The sequence below is a fragment of the Podarcis bocagei genome, assembly GCF_964188305.1.
Source record: "Podarcis bocagei genome assembly, chromosome: 3".
Lineage (NCBI taxonomy): Eukaryota > Metazoa > Chordata > Lepidosauria > Squamata > Lacertidae > Podarcis > Podarcis bocagei.
In genome coordinates this window covers 53,436,508-53,442,507 of record NC_138127.1, presented here as the reverse complement: position 1 = coordinate 53,442,507, position 6,000 = coordinate 53,436,508, and positions in this window count along the sequence as shown.

Genomic DNA, 6,000 nt, shown 5'->3' with positions numbered 1-6,000 from the left:
GTGTTCTGGATTGAGTGGGACACTTTCTGCTGGGATTTTGGTATATCCCATCAATCAACCTACTTCACTTCATTTCCAAAGTACAGTGGTACCTCGCAAGACAAATGCCTCGCAAGACAAAAAACTCGCTAGACGAAAGGTTTTTCCGTTTTCGAGTTGCCTTGCAAGACGAATTTCCCTATGGGCTTGCTTCGCAAGACGAAAACGTCTTGCAAGTTTGTTTCCTTTTTCTTAACACTGTTAATACAGTTGCGACTTGACATAGTAGCCTTTTTTGAGGTTTTTAAAGACTTTGGTGATTTTTGAAGCTTTTCCAGAACTTCTTTTGCAGCCATTTGGTAAGTTAAGTTTTTAAAACTTTTTTGGGGGGGGTTGGATTTTGGGTTCGGGTGTTTGGAATTCAAGGACTTGGTGTTGGGGAGGGGTTTGCAAGAATCTGGAAGCTTGTGTGTTTTTTCTGCATTTTTATGATTTTTTGTGACCATTGGGGCACTCTGCTGTTTTTCAAAAAAAATTCTGGATTTGAATTTCTGTGTGCTGGGTGGCTGGGGGAACAGTTGGGGAGGGGTTTGCAAGAATCTGGAAGCTTGTGTGTTTTTTTCTGCATTTTTATGATTTTCTGTGACCATTGGGCCACTCTGCTCTTTTTTAAAAAAAATTCTGGATTTGAATTTCTGTGTGCTGGGTGGCTGGGGGAACAGTTGGGGAGGGGTTTGTAAGAATCTGGAAGCTTGTGTGTTTTTTTCTGCATTTTTATGATTTTCTGTGACCATTGGGCCACTCTGCTCTTTTTTTAAAAAAATTCTAGATTTGAATTTCTGTGTGCTGGGTGGCTGGGGAAACAGTTGGAGAGGGGTTTGCAAGAATCTGGAAGCTTGTGTGTTTTTTTCTGGCATGGAGAGGCTGCCAGTTCTGATGTTTCTGCGGCTGAAGACTTTGCAGCGGAGTTCCTGGAGGTTGTGAAGACGGAGGGCTACGTTCCACAGCAGGTCTTCAACTGCGACGAGACCGGGCTGTTTTGGAAGAGGATGCCCAAAAGGACTTTCATCACACAGGAGGAGGCCAAGTTGCCTGGCCACAAGCCCATGAAGGACCGTCTGACCCTGCTCTTCTGTGCCAACGCAAGCGGCGACCTGAAGATCAAGCCCCTGCTGGTGTACCACTCGGAGAACCCACGGGCCTTCAAGAGACACAAGATCGACAAGGAGTGGCTGAGTGTCATGTGGCGATCCAACAGCAAGGCTTGGGTCACACGTGTGCTGTTTGTGGACTGGGTCAATCTTGCTTTTGGCCCTGCTGTCAAGCAGTACCTGCTGGACAATGACCTGCCGCTGAAGGCTTTGCTTCTGATGGACAATGCTCCTGCCCATCCTAAAGGCCTTGAGGTGGACTTGTTGGAGGAGTTCAGCTTCATCAACATCATGTTCCTGCCGCCTAACACCACGCCACTGCTCCAGCCGATGGATCAGCAGGTCATCGCCAATTTCAAAAAACTCTACACCAAGGAGCTTTTCAGGCGATGCTTCGAGGTGACTGACTGCACCACCATCACCCTGTGGGAATTCTGGAAGGACCACTTCGACATCGTCACCTGCTTGAAGATGATCACCACGGCCTGGAACGGGATCAGCCAGAGAAATTTGAATTGCGCTTGGCGCAGCCTGTGGCCGGACTGTGTGGCACCAAGTGACTCTGATGCACCAGAGTCAACAGTGGTGCAGGACATTGTTGCCTTGGGGAGGACCATGGGCCTGGAGGTCACGGAGGAGGACGTCTGCGAGCTGGTGGAGGAGCATGACGACGAGCTGACCACCGTGGAGCTGGTCGAACTGCAGGCAGAGGCTGCGCAGGAGCAGGCCTCACTGGAAGAGGAGGAAGCAACTGAGGAACGGCTGTCCTCCGAAAAACTGAGGGACATTTGCCTGAAGTGGAAGGAGGTGCAGACTTTTGCAGAGCAGCACCACCCTGAGAAGCACGTGGCACATGACGTTGGGAACATTTTTGATACGAGGGTCATGTCACCTTTCAGGGAGGTGCTGAAAAGGCGGATGAAGCAGCAGACTATGGACAGGTTCTTGAGCAAGAAGCAAAGAGTGGAAGAGGAGCCTTCTTCGAGTGGTCCCCCAGAGTCTTAGAAAATGTACTGTACACTTTGTTGATTTTTAAATGTTTTTCTGTCATGTTTATAAAGTTAATTTATTTTCCCTTCAGTTTTTGAACTGCTCTTTATAGTATGTGTGACTTTAAAGAGCAGTTAATAAACTGTTGTTGTACCAAATTTGGCTTTGTTTGGACTTTTTTTGACCATAGGAACGCATTAATTGATTTTCAATGCATTCCTATGGGATTTCGTGATTCGCAAGACGAAAAATTCGCTAGACGACAAAACTTGCGGAACGAATTAATTTCGTCTTGCGGGGCACCACTGTATAATGAATGTTTTATTTTGGGTAATTTGGAAGAAGAGTTATTTTTACACCCTGAAACATGGGCATATTTCAGATAAAGAATTTAGGATTTAAAATATCTTTCAGACATTGGATCTCTTGGGCATGGCCTTTACATCCTATTTGATCATGACTGTCACATCTGTTAACATAGCTGGCACAAGACATTTTGCTGCCTGAGGCAAAGGACAAGATGATGCTCCTGTTCCATGTTCAGAAGGTGACTAGAATGAGATCTGGCTCAAACCCCAGAGCTGCCAACAGGACAGTAGCACCTGGCTAGTTTAGAGGGTGCGGGGCATGGCACCCACCACACCCACTTCTGCTCTCCAAGAGGGGAACAGCCAAGGAGGTAGTAGTAGTGGTGGTGCCCCTCAGCAACTGTCACCTGAGGCAGTTGCCTCCCTCTGCCCAATGGTCACACCATCCCTATCTGTCAGCATAAAACAAGTGCACCTATTTTCATCGCACAGACATTGAAGAGGATGGGAAAGCTAACCTTGTTTCAATTTCTTCCAAAGTGGGCATTTCAGTGATAGCTGTACACCTCCCTGTGTGCTCAGTGTTTTCCCTGTTCCTTTTGCTGAGCCCCCATGCCTTCATTCAGAATGGAAAATCTGATTAGTACTTAACTGACCAGTTTGGCTGAAATCAGAAAAAGCCAATTAAACAATGGGAATACTGCGTAATTAGATTTGCCACCAGCTAATTATCAGCCAGACCGCATCCAGCACTTCCACAAACGGATGGAAGGAGGAATAAAAGTTGCAGTCCGGCAAGTGTATATGTGGCTTTCCCTCCGCCTTTCCCCAAAGAACACTTTAAAATGTAAGCTCTCCCCTTCATTCCATATGCATTTTCACAGGCCTTGTCCAAAATAAGCAATTGTTTGCATTGTGGCTGTGGTGGAGTTGCCATTTCATGGGGAGAAAGGAAAGAGGGGGGCCTGCAGTTCTTTGCTTGGTGAGCTGGTAGGAGAGGAAAGAGACATGTATGAGTGACAGGAGGCTGCATTTTTAAGCATATTCCACAAAATTGCTTCCTTTCACAGCCCACAGATGCGGCTGGCAACCTTCCTTAACACAACTGAAGTTCCTACCAAACTGACCCTGTGTCTTTCCTCAGAAGTCTGACTTTTTATGGACAAAAATGACTGGAAAGAAGGGAGGTGGTGGCAGAAACACAAAGTGGACTCCCTCCCCCCCCCATAGAATGAAAGTATAGACTCTCCAGGTTCAACCTTGGTACTGAAAATGGGTTCTTGGGCTAACATGAGGTAGCCCTGGGTGGGTAGTAAATAGAGAATGTGCCTGGACAGTCACAAAGTGTGTGTAGGCATGTGTGAAAGACAGAAAGACAGACAGACAGACAAACAGGCCACATCAGTACGGAGCTACTAAAAGATATCCAGGAAAAAACAACAATGGATGAGTGAAGAAGGACCAGATTCTTTCAAAACTGTTGAATGAGCTAGTGGCTGTGCTCAGGTTTCTTGGTTTCAGACTTATATGAGAGTCATACCACAAGCCTTGTAAGACCTTTTGTGTGTGAAGGAGTGGATGTACATACATGTGTAAGTTGTAGTTGATCAGTAGCTGGAGAAGAAAATGTATCTGCACATGCTCAAAGGAGCTTTCCCTCACATATTCCACAGTCAAGCCCCGATATTGAACAAGGGAATCCGAAGAAGCGAACTACAGCTGTGATGGTGGTGTCTGAATTTTGTATATTTACATACTGCTCTCTCATAAAATATCAGGGTGGTGGGCAGCAATATAGAAGCATACAAACAGTAAAAAGCAGTACAGAACAATCCTTAACTTGACCGGCGACTCAATAATATTTCAAACAACTACACAGACCTGTTGGCATAGTTACTGTTTACAACTAATCAGCCAAATCAAGAATTTGGATTGCCAGTCCACCAGCATGCAACAAGGATTGCAGTTTTACTTGGCCTCTGCCTATATTTAAGACTGATTAGAAAACACACCCTCTAATTTGTGTAGAATGCACAGAAATTAGCCACAGTCAAAGTTGATTGCCTCTGTGTTTACAGAACACAGACAAAATTGTTGGATTGATGCAGGAAATCAAAAAGTGATATTTTGCATTTAAGGTTACAAAGCAAATCGTTCATGCCTGTCCTTTCTGGCCTTCAGATCTATTATTACACAGGGGCATCTTCATGTTCTGAAGGCTACCCTGATTGATCACATTTGCTTTACAAATCATATTTGGCTCACCGTTTTTCCCCTGTCTCCAAATCTGCATCAGTACTTATCTGTGAGAGCCACAGGGCAACCTTATTCCACTGATTGCTAAAATAGCCCAAGGACAGGAATTATAAGTGGAGAATGGAAGTAGTTTTAAGATGTTGGAAGTTTGATATGGATAAGCATCTAGGATTTGCAAGGCTTATCCCTAGATTATCAAAGCCCTTTAAGATTTCTCCTTTCCTCCACACATTCTCCCTTTTTAATCTCTCTTGTTTCATTCACCATACCAATTTACAACAGCAAGTCTCCTTCATGCTGTTTGAAATTCCACAGAATGATCCAAATAAGGTGATCCATGGATGAGACTAGGCTTCCAGATGCCCATCATTTTCTGAATCAAAAGCAATTATGTCACTGAACTATAATCTAGTTTTGAAATATAATTTTGGTGTGCGTGTAATGTGTATGTATCAATCTTTCAGTGCTGAACTGGGTCCATGTCCTGCCATACTTCTTATTTGACTGAGTTTACAATCTGAGCAGGAAAAGAAACGGGCCAACAAGTGAACAGCTACTCCTTCCTCATTCTTAGGCTACTTACCAAGTTCTGGCTCTTGTAATGGTGGGAGGGCAGCAGGATGGGGGGGGCACATAAGCATTCATGGGAAAATATTAGTGAACTATCATTTGTCTTGTGTTTTTGGCCTCTGTGCATTGATCTGCTGCTGTGAAAAGTAATGCTTTCAAAGGGTCTATAGTGGTAAAAAAAAGGGGGGAAAGAAAAGATGGTGCACCAAATATTCCATGCCAAACAAACTCTCATTGTGTCTATACTAGTTTCTGTACACATACTCAGATTTTTCTTCCTTTTTTATCTAATAAAAGCAATAACACAAAAAATCAATACGGCATTAAAGCCAACAGCAAACTCCCTTTGATATTTATGGCTGTGGACTGCATGGCTATAAAGCAATCGGGGAGGAAAATGTAAAAAAACAATAACTCATAAGGCTATATAGCCTGAAATAATTATTAAAATATTGTTGGAACAAGTGTCCTGCTGGGCCCTGTAGCATCTTTAATAGGGGTGTGCAAGCAGGGGTGTCATTTAGTTACCAATTTGCTTGTGTTATTAAAAGATTATTATGGTTTTTTAAAACTTTACTTATTTTTTTTAAAAAAAATATAAATCAACACACATCGAACAATTCATACATTAAACATCGACTTCCCTTCTCCCCACTTCAATGGTTCATTACATTGCTTCGTTGCTGCATACTCTGATTACTATCTATTTTAGCTCATCCAATTCTTCTCTTGATTATATTTTTACT